Here is a 23,279-nt window from a genome sequence, read left to right as displayed (position 1 = left end):
TCTACTAAAAATACAAAAATTAGCTCGGCCTGATGGTGCTCACCTGTAGTCACAGCTACTCGGGAGACTGAAGCAGGAGAATAGCTTGAACCCAGGAGGCGGAGGTTGCAGTGAGCCGAGATTGCACCACTATACTCCAGCCTGGGTGACAAAGCGAGACTCTGTCTTTAAAAAAAAAAAGAGATATCACTAACTAACCTGGGCAACCAGCACGAAACCCCCTCTCTATCTAATGAAGTCCTGTGGAAAGGAATAAGGAATATCTGTCTTTGCATACTCCCATTCTCATTGATTCATCTCCCGGGTATTTTTTTAAGGTAAGTCAAGAAAAGTATACATTTACATTTATATTTATTTGAGTTTATTTGAATGTATAGTGAATATAAATATAAATTTGAATATATATAATATTCAAGTAGAGAAAGTATAGTATGTTTGTTAAAAGCATTTGTGGCCGGGCGCGGTGGCGCAAGCCTGTAATCCCAGCACTTTGGGAGGCCGAGACGGGTGGATCACGAGGTCAGGAGATCGAGACCATCTGGCTGACACGGTGAAACCCCATCTCTACTAAAAAATACAAAAAAAAACTAGCCAGGCGAGGTGGCGGGCGCCTGTAGTCCCAGCTACTCGGGAGGCTGAGGCAGGAGAATGGCGTGAACCTGGGAGGCGGAGCTTGCAGTGAGCTGAGATCTGGCCACTGCACTCCAGCCTGGGCGACAAAGCGAGACTCCATCTCAAAAAAAAAAAAAGCATTTGTGTGTGAGTGTGCATGTGTAATCTACTTTTATTAATTAAAAAATTGAATGATAAACCATAAAATTATTTAAATGGTTATCTACTAGGGGAGGGAAGGAATAGAATAGAATTAAGGAAATAAAAACTAGACTTCTTTGAATATACATTGTTTTCTAGATAAGTCTTGGGAGGCATACAAAATTAAAATATTAAAAAATCCCTATAAATAAAAAGTAACATAAAATAAATGAATTTACATGTATATCCAGTCATCAATAGAATGAAAAGAGCAGCAAAAGAGAACTGTAAACACTTTACAGTAGTCATATTGTGAGTGGTAACTTTATTATTTTATTTTATTTTATTTTTTTGAGATGGAGTCTCGCTCTGTTGCCCAGGCTGGAGTGCAGTGGCTCGATCTCGGCTCACTGCAAGCTCTGCCTCCCAGGTTCCCGCCATTCTCCTGCCTCAGCCTCCTGAGTAGCTGGGACTACAGGCGCCTGCCACCTCGCCTGGTTAATTTTTTGTATTTTTAGTAGGGACGTTAACATTTAAATCAGCAGACTTTGAGTAAAGCAGATTATCCTCCATAATTTGGGTGGGCCTCCTCCAATCAGTTGAAGACCTTAAGAGAAAAGACTGAAGTCCTCCAAGGAAGGGGGGATTCTGTTTCCAGATTGCCTTTGGACTTGAGCTGCAACATCAAGTCTTCCCTAGGTCTCCATCCTGCCAGCCTACCTTGCCAGCCCTCATAATTATGAGTCAATTCTCTCTCTCTCTGCACACACACACACACACACACACACACACACTCCTTATTGATTCTGTTTCTCTGTAGAACCCTGACTAATAAACCTGGTCCCCACATGTGGGCCTTACTTGTAGCTTCATTCACATAAACAAACTGTTGAAATGTAATACTGACTAAATATGTTTAATATTTAAAAATTATTAATGTATAATTGTGATAATGGTATTCTTGGATTTGCTTCCAAATAATAAGTGGCTAAAATTAGCCAGGCATGGTGGCAGGTACCTATAGTCCCAGCTACTTGGGAGGTTGAGGCAGGAGGATCATTTGAGTTCAGGAGTTCAAGGCTGCAGTGAGCTATGAGCACCCTACTGCACTCCAGTCTTGGCACCAGAGTGAGACCCTGTCTCAAAACTAATAATAATTATAATAAGTGAAGGTGGGCGCCCCCTCTCCCAAGACTGGTCATTAGTTGATTATTGTTGAGGGCTAGTGATTAGTATGTGGAGGTTCATTAGATTATTCTGTCTATTTGGATATGTTTGCTCTTTTCTGTAATAAAATGTTCTTGAAAGTGCTTTCTGTAGTAACACATTCACCTGGTTCAAAAATAAAAATGATACAAAAAGGTACACATTGACAGATGTTACTCCCATCTCTGTGTCTCTCTCCTTTGCCATGGTGACCAACGGTCCTGATTTGCCAGGGATACAGGACTTTTAGTGTTAAAACTGGGACAACAGTCAGGTGTGGTGCCTATAGTCCCAACTGCTTGGGAGGCTGAGGTAGGAGGATTGTTTGAGCCTAGGAGTTCAAGGCTGCAATGAGCTATAATTGCTTCACTGCGCTCCAGCCTGGAAAATATAGTGAGACCCTGTTTCAAAGGAAACAAAACAAAACAAAACAACCAACCAACCAAAAAACTGGGACGGTCCAAGCCAAAACAGAATGGTTGGTCACCCTACAATTACCTCTTTAAGGAACCATTATTGTTAGATTTTTATTTATTTATCTATTTATTCATTTTTGCTATCCTTCCAGGATTTCTTTACAAAAATAAAACAATTATATCTTTATAAAATAAATATTTAATATCTTTATAAAAATGAAACAAATACTGTTTTTCACATTTTCTCATAAAAAGGTCATGTTATATACATTGTTCTACACCTTATTTTTTTTTCCCTTAACAGTATACCCAAAAGATTTTCCCACATCAACACATATAGAACTTCTTCCTACTTTTTTTTTTTTTTTTTTTTTTGAGACTGAGTCTCGCTTTGTTGGAGTGCAGTGGCGCCATCTCGGCTCACTGCAAGCTCCGCCTCCCAGGTTCACGTGATTCTCCTGCTTCAGCCTCCCAAGTAGCTGGGACTACAGGCGCCCACCATTAAGCCTGGCTAATTTTTGTATTTTTAGTAGAGATGGAGTTTCACTATGTTGGCCAGGATGGTCTCGATTTCTTGACCTCATGATCCACCCTCCTTGGTCTCCCAACGTGCTGGGATTACAGGCATGAGCCACCATGCTCGGCACTTCTTCCCTCTTTTTTAACAGTTTCATCATATTCTATTGTGTGGATGTACCAGAGTTTAAGTAGCTGCTGATGAATATATGGGTTCTTTCCAGTGTTCTGCCATTGTAAATAATGCTGCAATGGATCACCTTAAATATAGATCGGTTCCATATGCAAGCATATCTTTAGGATACATTTCCGCAGTTGGGATTCCTGGGTCAAGGGGTAAATGCTAAACAAATTCGTAATTTTGATCAGTTTGCCAAATCCCCTTCATAAAGGCTGTACCATTTTTAATTCCTACCAGTCGTGTATAAGAGTATCAGTTTCCCCCATGGCTTATAAAACAAAGATATGTAATACTTAAAGTTTTCTATTTCTGATTGCTAGCAAACCATTTTAAGCTCATTATCAAAGTTTAATATGCACATTCATGTAACAAATATACGGCTTGATGAATTTTGTACAGTTGAATACATCTAGGCCAGGAAATAGACACTGCCAGCACCTCAGAAGCCCTTCTCATCACTACCACTTCTCAAAAAGGTATCATCATCCTGATTTGTAACAGCATACATTAGTTTTACATAGTTTTGTACTTTCTATGAATGGAATCATACCGCTAGAAAAAGAAAAAAGAAAATCAATAAATGTATGAAAGGCCAAACGTGAAAGTTGAGGATCAACTGCAAACTGGCTCCCTGAAAACTTTGTATGCCTGAGTACTCCATGAAACATCTTCCATACCTCTGAGGGCTACATGTGTGGCAGATTGAAGACTGCCAGCTAAAGTACAGAACGTCCACTTAGGATGATCTTCTGAAATTGACTTTTTTTGAAAAATGCTTTTTATTATGAGGTGAAAAGAAATTGTAAACATAAATTGTTACTATTTTTCCATATAAATATGCCATTCATTAGGTTCTAGGTGCTATGGACATAAGAAGGTGAGCAAGACACAACCTATGCCCTCAAAGATCTTAAAGTTTATTTATAAAGATATGTATTTAAGTAGTTATAGAACAAAATAGTTTGCAATTAGTTACATTAAAACAACATTATATAGTCAAATTTTGTTTAAATTTATGATCAAAGTGATAGTTTTCTCAGATACACATATGTATATATACATTAATTATCTTTATAAGGGGAGACTTGCTAATATAACTTAAAAGTCAAAGGTTAGTTCTTTCAAGCAACAGGCCTTGCTTGAAAGATCCTAAGGCCGTGAAGATTCTAAGGCCATAGATTATCATCTTGAAAAGTTAAAACACTGATAGAAAGAATAAAACTGTTGCTTCAGGGTATAGAACATTCAACGGGAAAAAAGAATGTGGAGAGAGGCCGGTCGGTGGCTCAAGCCTGTAATCCCAGCACTTTGGGAGGCCAAGACGGGCATCAGGAGATCGCGAGGTCAGGAGATCGAGACCATCCTGGCTAACACGGTGAAACCCCGCCTCTACTAAAAAAATACAAAAAAAGTAGCCGGGCGAGGTGGCAGGCACCTGTAGTCCCGGCTACTCGGGAGCCTGAGTCAGGAGAATGGTGTAAACCCGGGAGACTGAGCTTGCAGTGAGCTGAGATCCGGCCACTGCACTCCAGCCTGGGCGACAGAGCGAGACTCCGTCTCAAAAAAAAAAAAAAAAAAAAAGAATGTGGAAAGCAATTATTGAACATGTTTTAAAACCAGGAAACTTTGAAGAGCAATTTGGCTAAATCTAGTTTAAAGTTTATTTGTGAAAAGCAGCAATTCCAACTCTGATACAACTCAAGCGTAGGCACAGGAGACTTGTACAAGGCTGTTCCACAACATTATTTGTAATAAGAAGCATGGAAATTAGGAAAGCACCAATTGTCTACTGGTAGGAGAATGAATAAATAAAATGTGATATGTGGAATACTCATACAGTTTATTACTATACAGCAGTTAAAAATGAACGATATTAACTCACTTAAGAAATATATACATATATTGGCAGGCATAGTGGCTCACATCTATAGTCCCAGCACTTTGGGAGGCCAAGGCAGGAGGATCACTTGAGCAAAGGAGTTTGAGACCAGTCTGGGCAACATGCTGAAACCCTGTCTCTACAAAAAAAAAAAAAAAAAAATACAAAAAATTATCCAGGTGACATGGTGCACGCCTGTCAGGAGGCTGAGGTGGGAGGATTGCTTGAGCCTGGAAGGAGGAGGTTGCAGTGAGCAGTGATAGTGCCACTGCACTCCAGCCTGGGAGACAGAGTGAGACCCTGTCAAAAAAAAAAAAAGAAGAAGAAGAAAGAAAGAAAGAGAGAGAGAGAGAGAGAGTGAGAAAGAAAGGAAAGGAAAGGAAAGGAGAGGAGAGGAGAGGAGAGGAGAGGAGAGGAGAGGAGAGGAGAGGAGAGGAAGAAGGAAAGGAAGAAGGAAAGAAAGAAGGAAAGATTGAATGTTTACTTGCCAAATGCTCTTCTAGGTGCTGGAAATTCAGCAATGAGCAAGACAGAGTCCCTGCCCTCAGAGAACTTACAAATAGATCCACATATACTAGCATGGATAGAAGACAGAAACATCACAAAATAGGCTGTGAATATTAAATTTGTAAATTCTTAAATTACCCACTGAACAATCACACATATTATTATGTATATGGGCACATAAATGTATTCTTTAATGACCTCAAACAATACATACAGATATTATATAGGGTTGCTTTGAGGGAGGGAATGTAGGCAACAGGACTGCAAAGGTAGGTCAAAGGGAACTTCAACTTTATCTGTACCTTTTTTATTAGAAAAAAGATAAGCCAACGTTTGATAATATTAACAGTCAATTCTGCATTTTGGAAACAAGCATATTTGTCTTATTATTCTCTGTGCTTTATTTATTATTTTCTCAAAATTAAAGAACATACAACAAGGGATTTTAGTATTTTACAGAACAGAAGGTACAATTCAGCTGGGCGCGGTGGCTCGCGTCTGTAATCCCAGCGCTTTGGGAGGCCGAGGCTGGTGGGGGTGGGCGGATCACCTGAGGTCAGGAATTCGACCAGCCTGGCCAAACACAGTGAAAGCCCGAAAACCTGTCTCTACTAAAAATACCAAAATTTAGCAGGGAGTGATGACGGGCGCCTGTAATCCCAGCTACTGGGAAGGCTGAGGCAGGAGAATTGCTTTAACCCAGGAGGCGGAGGTTGCAGTGACCTGAGATCATGCCACTGCACTCCAGCATGGGCAACAGAGCGAGACTCTGTCTCAAAAAAAAAAAAAAAAAGAGAGAACAAAAAGAAAGTACAATTTACAGACAAGAGTCCTGGAGAAGTTAGGTTCAACCTAGAAATGGAGGGGTTGTTTCTTCCCCTAAAACAAAAGAGCAGAGGAAGCAAGAGATAAAATAGAAAATAGGATAGGAGTGGAAAGTTGAAGGAGATTGCAGATAATCTTGAACTTCTCAGTAAAGCAGAAAGCAAGATCATCTTCTGAGTGCAAGGGGAAGGGGAGATCACACAGTGAGTTTCAAAAACATGAAAAAAGCTTTTAGACAACCAATGGAGGAAACTAATCAGTGAGTCTCCAAGAGATTAATAAAAGGACTACCAAGCAGCAACAAGAGCCAGGTCAGGTTTGGTAGAATGAATTTGCAATGAACTGAATCAATGGTTTCATGTTTTTCTCCATCACGACTTGGTAGCCTAGAAAAAAAAAAAAAGAGAGAGAAATTAATTGGTAATGGTGAACATGATTTAGGGATTGATTGGGTAGGCACTTGGTGGAAATATAAGGTGATATGTTCTAGAGTGATAGTTAAAGCATCTTTTAAAGTTCTCAACTTGAGAGACTGGAATAGAAAAAAAAATGGAACTAGAAAAAACTGTGGCTGTCTTGGACTAAGGGTTGGCAAAGGCATGACATGTATGTTAACTATTCTGTCTACAGGCCAGGCCATAGACAGAAATCACTAATAGATCTTGATACCCTTTCTTACCAACTCAGTACTCCGGGAACTTAGTACCAGTAGATTAGAGAGGATACACAATTAAAACATACCAGACACACCTGTACCTACAGGGGGCTCCTCTAAAGCAGTAAACATGTCATATTAATCTCTCAATCCCCAAGTGTCCCACCTGCCACATACTAAGCTCTCATTCAATAAATGATTGTGGAAAGCAAGAAGAAAATTGTGGGGAGGAAGCAGGGAAGAGAATAGTCTGTGATGGAAAAGAAAGTAAGACTAGGGTCAGAAAGGGGAGGAGCACAAAGCTGATATCTTTGAGACAGAGCTAAAAACAGTTATAGGTTTGCCTCTTCTAATGAATGAAAAAAATATTAAACAGGTTGTTAAACCATAACTCTAAATTTTCTTCTATTAAGTTTTCTCTTTCCTTTCTTGGAAAGAGTTTTTTTAGTAACTTAGCCTATGAAAGGCTAACTTTAACTTCAGGCAGAGTAGTCTAATATAAAAGTTTTAGCATCTAAACATTTAAAAACCAAGAGTTCACTAATGTTTTGTTTATATAATATGGATGTTCTGAGGAATAAATACCTTCTGTCACACTGTTATAGAACTGTAATATTTTCAATTGACAAAAGTATGGGATTTTTGTGTTGATGATTTTTTCCATAAGAAGCATGAAGAATTTTGGCTAAAGTCTGATATAATATAGAATGTAGGGAAAATATTTCTGGTTTTCTGATCCTTAAAGAGAAAATTTAAGATACTTAGTTGTTTGAATTTTTCAACCATTGATAACTGTAATGAATTATGAATGCAAATGGTTTTAGTAATGCTGTCTTAACATTTACCTGAAAATAAAATTAACTACTTTTCTCTGCATGACTCAAAAATTTGTCTTACATGGTTGCTCTCTAACTGGTATTTTTAATGGAAAGATTGGATATTTTCCTTTGTTCATCGTCTGAACTGCCTCTGATGAGCTCATCATGAGGCAAAACATGCCAAGCCTTCTTATCAGCCACATCAACCATGATGAGGCCAGCGACGCTTTGTTAACAGATATTAGCTGCAGATAGCAGAATACAAACAAGACTTAAGTATGGAGGTACAGCCTTAGGAAATATGTGTAAAGTACTTAAAATAAAGGTACCTTCCAGCCAGCCACAGTGGCTCAAGCCTGTAATCCCAGCACTTTGGAAGGCAGAGGCAGGTGGATCACCTGAGGTCAGGAGTTCGAGACCAGCCTGGCCAACACTGTGAAAGCCCCGTCTCTACTAAAAATACAAAATGAGCCAGGCATGGTGGCGCATGCCTGTAATCCCAGCTACTCGGGAGGCTGAGACAGGAGAATTGCTTGAACCCGGGAGGCAGAGGTTGCAGTGAGCCAAGATTGTGCCATCTGTACTCTAGCTAGGGTAACAAGAGCAAAACTCTGTCTCTAAAGTCAAATAAAATAAAGGAGGCTGGGGGTGGTGGCTCATGCCTGTAATCCCAGCACTTTGAGAGGCTGAGGTGGGTGGATCACTTGAGGTCAGGAAGTCAGGAGACCAGCCTGACCAGCATGGTGAAACCCCATCTCTACCAAAAATACAAAATTAGCTGGGTATGGTGGCACATACCTGTCTGTAATCCCAGGTACTTGGGAGGCTCAGGCAAGAGAATTGCTTGACCCAGGGAGGCAGAGGTTCTGTGAGCTGAGATTGTGCCATTGCACTCCAGCCTGGGCAATAAGAGTGAAACTCTGTCTCAAAAATAAATAAATAAATAAATAAAGATACCTTCCCTTTATGATACATATATAATGGAATATTATTCAGCCTTAAAAGGGAAGGCAATACTGAAAACACAGATAAACCCTTATGACACTATGCAAGTGAAATAAACCAGGCATAAAAGGCCACATATTGTATGATTCCTGTTTTACCTGGCACTTCCCTAAAGAGGTGGGGAGAATAGGGAGTTATTGTTTAATGGGTACAACATTTTAGTTGGGGAAGATGAAAAAGTTCTGAAGAGGGATGGTGATGATGCTTGCACAGCAATGTGACTGTACTAATACCACTGAATTGTATACCTAAAAATGATTAAAATGGTAAATGTTATATTCTATATATTTTATCTCAATAAAAAGATAAAATAAAGGAACTTGCAACTATATTTTCATGAGCAAAGGAAACTGTGACTGATTCTGACTCATTAGAATATAAAGTAAGTAGAAGACTTATTTCCCCCCGAAAATGTTGCAACCCTAAAGTAAATACACTTACATTACCATGTTGGCACCAAATTCATTTTATTAAAAAAAAAAATTGGATAGGACATGTAACAAAGAAATGGCATTTGATTGTGAGATAAAAAGAAAAAATTATAAAGTGTATCCCACGTCGTCAAAAATATATCACCTCGTGGCCTCCAAAGCTTTACTGGAATTAGATTAGAATTAGATTACAGCTATATTACTTTGGTGGGAGATGGTGTGTGTAGTTTCTTTTCTTAACAACAACCTAAAATGTTCATTTTGGTTACTAGGAAAAACCAAAAGTGGAAACACTGAAGAGGGGAACTTGAAAATGTGAAGATTGCTAAAATATGCTAGTATAACCAACACATGCAGGGAGGGCAAGGTAGAAAAGTAAATTGTATTAATGTACTCGTGTTACCAAACTGCTTTCTTGGCCTAAAATTATACAGCATGTAAAAAGATTCCCAATAATGTCAATGACTATGTAGGAAATTGATAACTACTCAACCTCCTACTCCACTCTCCACCCCCACAAAAAATAAAATAAAATCTGAGCCACTGAGCTGCGCAGCACTGTCAGCGGCTTTGTTACCCTGAGAAGTGCAGAGGGTCGGTGGAAATTACCCTGTAATGAGCAATCCATCTGGCTGCACCTAAAAATGGAATAGACATGCCACCCTTGACTTTTCCATGGTAGTAAATTAAAGCCTAACGTATAGTTCTAATTGCTAACATTTTCTCTCTAATTATGGTTCAGTTTGGCTAGGATTTCCGACAATCCCCTTGTTCTCCTAAAGCAAACACCAGAGAATGTTCTAACCCCACTGGTGGCATTTATTAATAACCCCCTTGACAGATGAAAAAAATCATTATTCTATATGAGACAGGAAAAGATTTTCCAAGTAAAAGCTAATTGATTTTTTTGTAAACCCATTCAGATGCTATACAGGAATTAATTTTATAAAGAGAAAAAGCATACAATAGTGTCAAATAAAAACAGACTCATACATAGTATCATGCAGCCTGGGCACTGTTTGGGGTGCCAGCTAGAAAAAGAAAAACAAAACCTGATAAATGTATAAAAAAATCCATGCATACTTATTTACTGGGATGAAGAAAGAAGAAAAAGAGAGCTCTCTTGTGAAGGATTCTTACTTTGTGCCTCCATGAAAGAGATAGGACATGATAAGTTAGTTTCGATGATGGGCAAATACAACCACATATGAAAAAAAACTGTTGGGAATGCGTCCACAGTCTTCTGTTTAATCTCTTTCATTCTTACTTTTTAAAAGGCATTATTCTTTTAAACAAATGTACAAATACATGCTAAATACAAATCACTATTTATCTATAGGTCTAGCTCCCATCAAACAGTATACAGCTTCCTGAATGACAATTAATAACTTGGAAAAAAGTAAGATTTCTGATATGCTAAGAAGAGGCATGATAGAAAAAAAAATACACTGTTAAAAAAAAGAAAAGATTTCTGAAAACAATACTCCAAACTACCTAGTATAATACTGAAATATAACTTTATAAAGCAAAGCAGTGGTGGACTCAAGGTGGAGGGAGCGGACGCGCTGGGGAACAGTGAGAACCATCCATACAAGTAATGAGGCACTGTCTTTAGAAAGCGGATAATCAATATTAAAATAACCTTAAAAACGGCCGGGCGCGGTGGCTCAAGCCTGTAATCCCAGCACTTTGGGAGGCCGAGACAGGCGGATCACGAGGTCAGAAGATCGAGACCATCCTGGCTAACACAGTGAAACCCCGTCTCTACTAAAAATACAAAAAACTAGCCGGGCGGGGTGGCGGGCGCCTGTAGTCCCAGCTACTCAGGAGGCTGAGGCAGGAGAATGGCGCAAACCCGGGAGGCGGAGCTTGCAGTGAGCTGAGATCCAGCCACTGCACTCCAGCCTGGGCGACAGAGCGAGACTCCGTCTCAAAAAAATAAAATAAAATAAAATAAAATAAAATAAAATAAAATAAAATAACCTCAAAAACAATCTGCTTTTGCCGAGTATGATGGTTCAAATCCCACCACTTTGGGAGGCCGAGGCTGGCGGATCACATGAGGCCAGGAGTTCAAGAGCAGCCTGGCCAACATGGCAAAACCCCGTCTCTACTAAAAATACAAAAATCAGCTGGGTATGGTGGCTCATGCCTGTTGTCTCAGCTACTTGGGAGGCTGAGGCACGAGAATCACTTGAACCCAGGAGGCAGAGATTGGAGTGAGCCCAGACTGTGCCACTGCACTCCAGCCTGGGCAACAGGGCGAGACTATGTCTCAAAAAAAAAAAAAAAAAAAATCTGCTTTTTGGTATCATACCCAGGTGCTGATCATTCTAAACAATGTAAGGAATAAAATAATACTCTCCACAAAAATAGTTTGTCTAAGTTCTAAACAATATTTGTGGTTACTGTTAAGTTTTAGTAATATAGTTGTACACTTCAATCACATTATTAAGTTTTAATAATGTAGTGGACAAATTCCCCCCAGGTGTGAGTCTGTGAAATCAAAAGTTTGCACATTTTTATTTCTTAGGCTTTATAAACACTGCATTCTACATAAAAGTTCAGAAAACTGTCAGGCACATTGTCCCCAATATATATGGACTCAGCTACATATGTTCATTTTGAGAGTCAGTTTATAAGAATTGAGAGCCATTGAGTTTGCTTTGGGTAGTTTGTCTTTCAACTCAGTGATACTAACTATATATTCTTGCATATAAACAATATATTTTAAATGAACAGTAGGAGGACAATGATTGTGGCATTTGTCTGTTTTTTGTTAGCTATAACAATACTATAGATTGGGTAATTCATAAAGAAAAGGAATTTATTACAGTTCTATAGGCTGGGAAGTCCAATAACGAAGTGCTGGCATCTGGTGAGGGCCATTTTTGCTGCATTGTAATATAGCTGAAGGCTGTGGCAAGAGGTCAAGAGCTTGCCAGTTCAGGTCTCTCTTTCTCTTCTTATAAAGCCACCAGTCCCACCATGGGGGCCCCACCCTGATGATCTTATCTGACCCTAATAACCTTCCAAAGGCCCTACCTCCAAATACCATCAACATATGAATTTGAGGATTAAGTTTCCAACACATAAATTTTTGGAAACACATTCAAACCACATCATTCAGCCCTTGGCCCCTGAAATTTATTCCTTTCTTGCATGCAGAATACATTTATTCCATTCCAATATCCCTAAAATCTTAAATCATTCCAGCACCACTTCAAAAGTCCAAAGTTCAGAGTTTCATTTTAACAAGATATGGGTAAGACTCAAGGCACAATTCATCCCATGCAAATTTCCTCCAGCTATGAGCCTATGAAATCAAAACAAGATATCTACTTCCAAAATAAAATGGTGGGACAGGCATAGGATAGACATTCCCATTCCAAAAGGGAGAAAGAGGAAAGAAAAAAAGGGGTAAGTGGTCTCAAGTAATTCTGAAACTCAAAAGGGAAAACAGCTTTAAATCTTAAAGCTTTTATTCCATATACCACCTCCTAGAAACACTGCGGGTTTAGACTTTCAAATCCTTGGCAGTACCACCCCTATGGCTTTGCTGGACTCTGCTCAAGCAGCTGTTTTCACATGTTGAAGTCTCATGGAATCCTTCCAGCCTGGCACTGCACACTGGTAGTTGTAGTCTAGGGTTTTAGGGGTGATGCTGCCCCTGCAGCTCCACTAGGCATTGCTGTAGTGGGGGCATTCTGTGGTGTCTCCGCTTCTGTGGCAAGTCTCTGCCTGTGTCCCCAGGCTATTTATGGCAATCTTTAAAATCCAAGTGGAGGAAGCCATGCCTCCACAGCTCTTGCATTCTGTGCACCTACAGAATTAACGCCAGGTGGATACCATCAAGGTTTACAACTGTACCTTCAGGAGTGGCTGGTGCAGTCACACTTGGAGCCATTTGAGCTTCAGCTGAGGTGGCCGAGAAGCACTGCGTTGGAATGCAGATAGCAGAGACTGGAAGTGGCACCGGGAAGTAACTTGTCCCCTGAAACCATTTTGTCCCCCCAGAGCTCCAGGACTGTGATGGGAGGGACAGCTTGAAAGATCTCTGAGATACTTTCAGGTTCTTCTCCCATTAGCCTAATGAAGAGCCTCTGGTTCCATTCTGCCCATACTCATCTTCTCAAGCAGTCGCTTGGTCACACTCTTGTATTTCTCTGCTGAAAATACTCTCATTCTTTACTGCATGGCCAGGCTGCAGATTTTCCAAATCTTTCCACTCTGCTTTCCTTTTAATTATAAGTTCTGTCTTTAAATAATCTCTTCTCTCGATGGGGCGCGGTGGCTCATGCCTGTAATCTCAGCACTTTGGGAGACCGAGGCGGGTAGATCACTTGAGGTCAGGAGTCTGAGACCAACGTGATTAACAGGGCAAAACCCCATCTCTACTAAAAATACAAATATTAGTCAGACGTGGTGGTGCACGACTGTAATCCCAGCTACTCAGGAGGCTGAGGGAGAAAATTGCTTGAATGCAGGAGGTGGAGGTTGCAGTGAGCAAAGATAGCACCACTGCACTCCAGCCTGGGCAACAGAGTGAGACTCAATTTCAAAATAATAATAATAATATATATATTCTCTCCTATTTTACTATAAGCAGTTAAAAGCTATGCAGCAACTGGAATAGTTCATTGCTTAGTTTTTCTGCTAAATATTCCAATTTGTCACTCTTAAATTCTGACTTCCATAAAGCATAGACATACTTCAGCCAAGTTCTTCGCTACTTTATAATAGTCTTTGCTACAGTTTCCAATACTTTGTTCTTTAGTTCCATCTGAGACCTTTACTATCTATCAACATTCTGGCCATGACCACTCAAGTAATCTCTAAGAAGTTCAAGACTTTCCGTAGTTTTCTATTCTTCTGAGCCATCAGCAGAATCACCCTAATGCTCCGTTCATGACAATACAAGCTTATTTTTAGCTTGCTCCTCCAAATTCTTCCAGCCTCTAGTCATTACCCAATTCCAAAGCTGCTTCCACAATTCAGATATTTGTTATAGTAACAACCCCACTTCTGGTACCAATATTCTGCTTTAGTTCATTTTCTGTTGTTATAACAGCATACCACAGACTGGGTGACTTATGAAAAAAAATTTATTTCTTACAGTTCTGGAGGCTAGGAAGTCCAATGTCAAGTTGCTGGCATTTGTGAGGTCCTGTTTGCTGCATGTACAGAGGATATCATATGTCAAAAGGGCAACAGCAGGCCAGCTTAGCTCTCTTTGTCTTCTTATAAAGCCACCTTGTTATCAAGGGGTCCCAACCTCACTAACCTTACCTAACCCTAATTAGCTCTTAAAGATCCCACCTTCAAATTCCATCAACATACGACTTTCGGGATTAATTTCTCAACACATGAAATTTGGGAAAAACATTCAAACCATAACAGTTATAAAGACAAAGAAATAGAATTGAAGGCGCTTAATCCTGTCATCCTGAGTGCTCACGTGGAATTTTTATTTATAGCTAATTTTTTTCTACTGCAGAAATATTTAAGAACCATTAGAATTGATTCTGAAGGAATAAAGACATGGGATTTATTGTAAAATGGGATTTTTATGAATTTCTGCTAAAATTATGTTTAAAACTTTTCCTATTGTTATATTTTGTTTCATATAAAAGAAACATTTCAAAACTAAAGTTAATTAAAATTATTCTTAATATTTTAATTTTTAAAAAATTTTTTTGAGACAGGGACTTTCTGTGTTGCCCAGGCTGGTCTTAAACTTCTAGGCTCAAGTGATCCTCCTGACTCAGCCTCCCAAAGTGCTAGGATTACAGGCATGAGCCACTGTACCCGGCCAAAAGTGTTCTTTAATCAACAAAGGGAAAAGATAAGTCTGACTATATTATCTACTGAATATAAATGTGTAAAGATCAATTTTGACAAAGTCACTGACAAATTTGCAGAAATTATAGCTCAAGGTGAAAAGCAGAAATTATAATATTATTTATTACTGCAACAGACTGAAATGTAGATATAATATTTTTCCCTTTTCTCAAAAAAATGCATTACTATACTTAAAGACTGTTAATTCATTTTTTCCGTTTTTGTACTATAATCTCTATTTATTTAGAATTCTTTATTTTTCCTTTACCTGAACAATTATAAATTTAAAGTTCAGCAAAAGAAAATATTCATGGTTTACATTTCTTTTTTAGACAATATTATTATTGATTTCATTTTATGAATTTTACAGAAAATAATTTTGTTGTATAAGACAAGGGAAGTGTGAAAAAATGATCTGCCCAAGGTTTCAAGTGCCCTAGGTGTCTACTGGAGCAAAGAAAATAAATTATATTACCTTACATGATAGGAGGAGATGGATATAATTCAAATACTCTAGCTGATGGTTTTGGTTTTTTATTTTATTTTATTTTATTTTATTTTGAGACGGAGTCTCGCTCTGTCGCCCAGGCTGGAGTGCAGTGGCGCGATCTCAGCTCACTGCAAGCTCCGCCTCCTGGGTTCACGCCATTCTCCTGCCTCAGTCTCCCAAGTAGCTGGGACTACAGGCGCCCGCCACCACGCCTGGCTAATTTTTTGTATTTTCAGTAGAGACGGGGTTTCACCGTGTTAGCCAGGATGGTCTCGATCTTCTGACCTCGTGATCCGCCCGCCTCGGCCTCCCAAAGTGCTGGGATTACAGGCGTGAGCCACCACGCCCGGCCTCTAGCTAATGGTTTTCTAATAGATTGTCAATTTTTATAAAATAATAATTAAAAACAAATATCAAGTAAAACTAGATTTGTGTACAACTAAGTATTTGATGAAAAGGTCACTCAGTGACTCAAAATCATTGTGATTTATCAATTATAACATCAATTATCATTGTACTATACATATGTAGAAACACTAATTAGTGAAATCCTAGGTAACAAAATGTTACGTAACAGAACATTAGGAAGTTAAAACAAGTGCTTATGGTGAATACTATTTAATTCACACTTCTATTTCTTAAATAATATAAAAGTCATCTGATGTTTACTGTGTTCAATCTCAAGTAAAATTTTCATAGCCCTAAAATATAATTTCAAACAGTACTTTTCTGATTAAAAAAAAAAAAAAAGAGTTGTCACGTATTTCATTGTTCTCATTGAGATTTACATGTTTTGATGAACTAAATAATAATTGTAAGACTTAGTTTCTCCCAATTAGCTGATTAAATTAGTTCTTCGTTACTCAACTCTTTGTTGATTCCTGGCACCAGGAAGACTTCTAATATACGCACAGGTAAGTCTATGAGGAAAAATAACTGCAACATGAAGTTACAGGCTGTATGATGAAAACAAATCAGTGCTTCATCATTCAGATCTCTTTGAATTTACTTTTCAGTTGTTGCTGAAAACCAGTTGCTGCTGGTCAAGGCTGGGTTGTGGACCTTGGTTAGGTTTTCACAAGAAGGGCTTCTATTTTCCACCCCAATAGCTTCAGGCACAAATAGGCACCTACAGGTTCATTTGGGCATCAATGGAGTGGCATACAGCTCAATATTCATGCTGAAGCTCCCTTAGCTACACAAATCTGACATCCTGTCAACACATTGACCCAAATTTGTATATGCAAAGGTTTGCCTTAGCAACCTTGGCAGCTAGGAGATCTCAGAAAGGAAGCCTACCCTTTGGGGGAGGTGGTGCTTCCTTAAAATCCAGTTTTTATCAAATTTCTCACTTAAAGGGATGCTCATTGCCTTTCATCAAGAAGTAAAATTGTGAATGAATTACAACCCATGGATTTCCAGAAATTGTACCGTGTGGTTTTCACCGCAACTTTTGCTGGCTGTGAAGAAGAAAACAGCCCAAACAAAGCCTAAATAATCACTCAGCAATTAGTTGCTGAGTAAGCAAATATACCAGCCCCAAACTAAGCATTGCAGCTCTAGGAAAAAGCCTGTGGCAGGTGCTCCCGAACACAGGTTACTTCGAATAAACATACACATCTAGCTGGCAAGATTACAGGTGTGTATGTGTAAAAACTGAAACTATCATTAAGAAGCTAATTACGACAAATTCCAAGTGAGTAGTATGGAAAGTAAATGCCACACATGTTCTAAAAAGAGAAATCTGTGTATGTTGAAGAAGCAGGCAGCCGGTCAGCATGTGCTAAGGTGACTCTTGGATTAATCTGAACATCAAACGGGCCAGTAACATGCTTATAAACTTTAAAAGCTTTATGAAAAGTAAAACTTTTGAACAGACAATAGGAATACTTCTTTATTATGTCAAAGCATAATACCTTTCTATTAATGAAAATATTTCTATATTAAATCAAAGTCAGTTTCTGATCCCTAAAGATTCCCAAGTCATTTTTAACTATTTTTTGGATCTCCTATTATAAGGCTAATTATTCTTCATATTATGAAGAGTTACTCTACCATCTCACCCTGATGTAAAGTGACAATCTTCCCTTCTCGCTTTCCACAAGTGGAGAATACCTCTTCATCCCTTACCCTGAAGAGAAGGTTGACATATTCTTTAATCTACTTCCTCCTCCTCAAACCCATCTCACCTTTATCCCACAACTCATACTAGTAAAGTCTGTGCCCGCCTTGATTGACACCCCTTCTCCTGTTGTCACTACCATCGGCCATTCTTCAGCACATTGATTCAGATTTCTCTCCATCCTATCTCCTGCCATTCCTCAGTGCAGCCTCTAGATCAGGAGTCCCCAACTCCCGGGCCACAGACCATGGCCTGTTAGGAACTGGGCCGCACAAGAGGTGAGTGGAAGGTGAGTGGCAGGTGAGTGAGCCTTATGGCCTTAGCTCCACCTCCTGTCAGATCAGTGGCATTAGATTCTCGCAGGAATGTGAACCCTATTGTAAACTGTGCATGCCAGGGATCTAGGTTGTGTACTCCTTATAAGAATCTAAAGCCTGATGATCTGAGGTGGAACAGTTTCATACTGAAACCATTGCTCCCAACCCACCCCCATACGTGGAAAAATTGTCTTCTACCCAACCAGTCCCTGGTGCCAAAAAGGTTAGGAACCACTGCTCTAGATTGTATCTCCTGCCGTTCCTGTGTAGCCTCTAGATCTGTTCAGCCTCTGTAACTTTTACTGCTATTCCACTGTTTTCTTTTTTCTTTTCTTTCCCCCGCCCCCCGCTTTTTTTTTTCGGAGATAGTATCTTGCTCTGTTGCCCAGGCTGGAGTGCGATCGCGGTGGTGCGATCTCGGCTCACTGCAGTCTAGATCTCCCCAGTCTCAGGAGATCCTCCCACCTCAGCCTCCTGAGTAGCCAGGACTACAGGAAAACACTGCTACATCTGGGTAATTTTTGTATTCTTTGTAGAGATGGGGTCTCACCATGTTGCCCAGGCTGGTGTTGAACTCCTGGGCTAAAGCAAGCAGTGTACCTCAGCCTCCCAAAGTGCTGACATTACAGATGTGAGCCACTTCACCCAGACTGTTTTCTTTACATTCATGCCATGAATCTTAATTGTCAGAATCATGTTTATAATATATTTTAATTTGTCAAAAGAAAAAACACTTTGGAGACATCTGCCATCACCTGTTGTAGGACTAAGTATCTAAGAGGAGAGAAGGAGATAAGTTATTGTACCAATGGCAAGTAAATGTCTTTCAACATATAAAACAAACGCCTCCTGAACAAATGATTGTGCAGTCTTTGTGAAAGTTACCAGTGAAAATTTTGTTACTGTCATATCCTTCCAAAGTCAAAGATGCTTGGGGACTGTCCCCCAAATTTTGAACTCATGGGCCAGGCATGATTGGTCACACACATAATCCCAGCACCTTGGGAGACTGAAGTGGGCAGATCCTTTGAGGCCAGTAGTTCAAGACCAACCTGGGCAAGACAGTGAGACCCTATTTCTACAAAAAGAAATTTTAAAAATTAGCCAGGTGTGGTGGTGTGTGCCTGTGGTCCTAGAAACTGGGGAAACTGAGGTGGTAGGATGACTTGAGACTGACAGGTCAAGGTTGCAGTGATCTGTGATCATGTCACTGCACTCCAACCTGGATGACAGAATGAGACCCTGTCTCAAAAATATATAAATTAATTATAAAAATAGAACTCGTGTAATTTTTTCTTAGTAATGACTTAGTAACTACTAAAATACAATTAGTGAATATTAAAATGGAATTCTTTATTAGTAACTACCAAATGCAGTTGTTTTATTAGAGACTTCTGAAATAGAATTTCTTTTCATATGTCTAAAACCATAAATGTGGGTCTCTGGCCATATTTAAACTGTTGCATGGTAGATGCCAGGAGCTGGGGGTAGGGGAAAGATGGAGGTTGGACTGAGAAGATTTGAGTTTAATTCCCAAGTCTGCCACTTAAAGCACTGTGACTTTTGGCAAATAACTTCATCTCTCAGTTTTCCCATCTGTAAAGTAAGGACAATTATAACATTAGCTTAGGTCACTGAATGTTATTAAAAGAGAAAACAGATGTGAAAATAGTTTATACATTTTAGAAGCACATAGCAAATGCTAATTGCTGTTATTTCTTTCTTTTCCTTTTTCTCTTTTTCTTTTTCTTTTTTTTTTTTTTTTTTGAGACGGAGTTTCACTCTCGTCACCCAGGTTGGAGTGCAATGGCACAACCTCGGCTCACTGCAACCTCCACCTCCTGGGTTCAAGCAATTCTCCTTCCTCAGCCTCCAGAGTAGCTGGAATTACAGGCGCCCGCCACCATGCCCAGCTAAGTTTCATAGTTTTAGTAGAGATGTGGTTTTGCCATGTTGCCCAGGCTGGTCTCGAACTCCTGACCTCAGGGTGACCTGCCCACTTCAGCTTCCCAAAGTGCTGGGATTATAGACATGAGCCACCGTGCCCGGCCAAATTGTTGTTATTTCACAATATTGTACTGACAAATTTAATACCGTAGCTAAGGCTGTGGGCTCAAAGTCAGACTGCTTGGATTTAAGTCTTACTTTCCTTCCCCAGTTACTAGATATGTGACCTTGGAGGTCCTTTAATTTCTCTAAGACTCAGTCTCCTTACTAAAAAGGTATAGTACCTATTGAGTAGGATGTACTGAAGCTCAAATGAGATAAGGAAAACAAAGCATTTATAGCACTATCTGAAAAATGGCAAAATACAGAGTCATGCATCACGTAACGACGTTTCAGTCAATGACGGACTACAGTATAGTTCCATAAGATTATGATGGAGCTGAAAAATTCCAGTCACTCAGCGATGTCTTAGTCGTCATAATGTCATAGTGCAACACACTACTTACATATTTGTGGAGATGCTGGTGTAAACAAACCTACTGCACTACTAGTTGTGTAAAAGTACAGCTCGTACAATTATGTATGTGCATAATATTTGATAACGATAATAAATGACCATGATACCAGATTACGTATTTACTACATAAATACTATGTACTATTATTTTTATTGTTATTTTAGAGTGTAATCCTTCTACTTAAAAAAAGAAAATTCAACTATAAGACAGCCTCAGGCAGGTCCTTCAGGAGGGATTCCAGAAGAAGGCATTGTTATCATAGGAGATGACAGCTCCATGCGTGTTATTGTCCCTGAAGAATTTCCAGTGGGACAGGATATGGAGGTGGAAGACAGTGATATTGATGATCCTGCCCTTGTGTTGGCCTAGGCTTAAGTGTGTGTTTGTGTCTTAGTTTTTGACAAAAATATTTATAAAGAAAAAAAAAAAACTAAAAATTTAAACATAGAAAAACACTTATAGAATAAGGATACAAAGAAATATTTTTGTACAGTGAGTGCTACAATGTTTGTGTTTTAAGTGTTAGTACAAGAGTCAAAAAGTTAAAAACATTTAAGTTTAAAAAGTGAAAAAGTTACAGAAAGCTAAGGTCAATTTATTATCAAAGAAAGAAAAATTTTTAAATAAATTTTAGTATAGCCTAAGTGTACGGTGTTTATAAAATCTAGAGTAGTGTACGGTCATGTTCTCGGCCTTCATGTTCACTCACCACTCACTCACTGTCTCAGCCAGGGAAAATTCCAGTCCTGCAAGCTCCATTCATGGTAAGTGGCCTATGCAGGTGTGTACCATTTGAAATCTTTTATACTGTATTTTCATTATGCTTTTTCTATGTTTAGATACATAAATACTTACCATTGTGATATAATTGCCTACAGTATTCAGCACAGTATGATGCTGTACAGGTTTGGAGCCTAGGAGCAATGGGCTATACCATAGAGCCTAGGTGTAGGCCTTACTCTCATGTAGCATATATCTCAGTTGCAGTAAGGAAGGTGTGCAGTAGGCTACACCATCTAGGTTTGTGTATGTATACTTTATGATGTTCGCACAATAACAAAATTGCCTAACGATGCATTTTGCAGAACATATCCCTGGTGCTGAGCAATGCATGACTGTGCAAATAGATGGTCATTTATTCATTAATTTACTCAACAAATATTTATCGAGTGCCTACTCTATGCCTGTTCTAGGACTGAGAATACAATACAGAATACAAGACAGAAAAAGCCCTTACTCTGATGTAGCATATATCTTAGCTGTGGTAAGGAAGGTTTTATCATTATTGCAAATAACAAAATAAATGTGAAACGTATCTGGAGGTGATAGCACGCTATAATGAAAAAGCAGGGCAAATGTTATAGAAGAACTTAGAATCTCTATTATTAGTAATCAGAAGCTGATTTTTCCCACCACTGCTCTTCCTTTTAAATCTACATTGTGGAGGTGTTTCTTTCTCATGCACAGGCTCCACTTTGACTTAGAGAGACGTAAACACTTCTAAGACATTTCCCCTCCTAATGTCACATAAGAACAATAACACTCTCACACAACATTGGAAATCTAAGCGTCATATAATGAAGCCATGGGTTGTAGTCATAGAAATGAACAGAGAACTCAGTGTAAACACACTTAAACCTATGTAGCCTTTGGAAAGCCAATCTTTTGTATATGGTATTCCAACATTTTTCAAATTAACACATGTTTATGAAACAATTACTACATGAAAATCTCTATAAGAGACATAAAGTGATATAAGAAAATAGTTCCTATTGTCAAGAAATTAATAGTCTAGTTGGAAGGGAAAATATAATAATATGTTTAAAGTTAAATAACCTAAAAGACTTAATTTACATTTCAAAATAACAATAAAAATCACTAATTACCAAATAAATTATTTGAATAGAGCAGTTCAAAAGAAAACTCAAAAGACATAACATATCTTTTGTAATATATGACATTACATAACATATCTAATTTGGATAGCCAGGAAAGTCTGCATTTGAAAAACTGGGACAAGACAGTATTTCAGGTGGAGAGTGTAGTTTAAACAAATGTCTGTTGACAGGTGAGTGTTAATACATTTCAAGTAGAATGAAGTAACTATTTGCCTATAGAAAAATTCAGAAGAAAAGGTAGAAATGTGGCTGAAAGACAAACGGCTTCAGGATTTAAAAAAAAAAAAAAAAGAAGAAGATAGATGCATTAAAAATCTGCACCTTGAGAATGTTTATTTTGTCTATCTGTAATGGTAAACAAAGAAAGAAAGGGAAAAGAAAAAGTAAGTAAAGGGAAAGGAAAGGAAAGGAAAAATATATTAGGAAACTATTGTATATAATAAGGTGGAATATTGTGTTACCATGAAATGGTTATTGTGCAGCCTTTGTGGAAACCTTGAGAAATGTTTGTGATGTCACGTTAAGTGAGCAAATCAAAACTATGATTTGATTCTATCACTGTGATTCTCCACTACCAATTAAAAATAGACCTGTATGCATGTTAATGAAGAAGATATTTACAAAGGTTGTTAACAAAGAATTAAGGGAAACTAACAAGGAACAGTATGGCACCACTGGGCTGGCATCAGTGAAGGGACAAAACCACCTGAGACCTGGAGGGTCACAGGGAGTGGTTATGGGAACCTGGAAAGAGCTGTGGTGGAGAAAAGTTCACCAACAGAGGCTGTGGCCTTAGGATGTGGCCTCATGCAGCCACTGCCTACCAGTGGACCAGCAGAGAGAGAGCCGGGAGAATAAATACCCTCATCCTTCCTCTGACTCTGATCTCTTGCCGATGCCTCCTATAGAGAGATTGTCATCAGGCCAGGAGCAGTGGCTCACGCCTGTAATCCCA

At 38.9% G+C, this 23,279-nt stretch overlaps 1 long non-coding RNA gene across 3 annotated transcripts in view; it reads right to left on the bottom strand.

Moving 5' to 3' along the window:
• LOC135971986 (uncharacterized) overlaps positions 1-23,279 on the bottom strand; it is a 225,809-nt gene that overhangs the window by 94,787 nt on the left and 107,743 nt on the right. For all 3 annotated transcript variants that reach the window (XR_012415820.1, XR_012415819.1, XR_012415822.1), the window contains exon 4: positions 6,575-6,669. This is a non-coding gene — a long non-coding RNA (uncharacterized lncRNA). The remainder of the gene's footprint in view (positions 1-6,574; positions 6,670-23,279) is intronic.

Source organism: Macaca fascicularis, chromosome 7 (assembly GCF_037993035.2).
Source record: "Macaca fascicularis isolate 582-1 chromosome 7, T2T-MFA8v1.1".
Classification (NCBI taxonomy): Eukaryota; Metazoa; Chordata; class Mammalia; order Primates; family Cercopithecidae; genus Macaca; species Macaca fascicularis.
The sequence above is the reverse complement of the archived record's forward strand: the minus strand, read 5'-3'. Positions and strand labels throughout refer to the sequence as shown.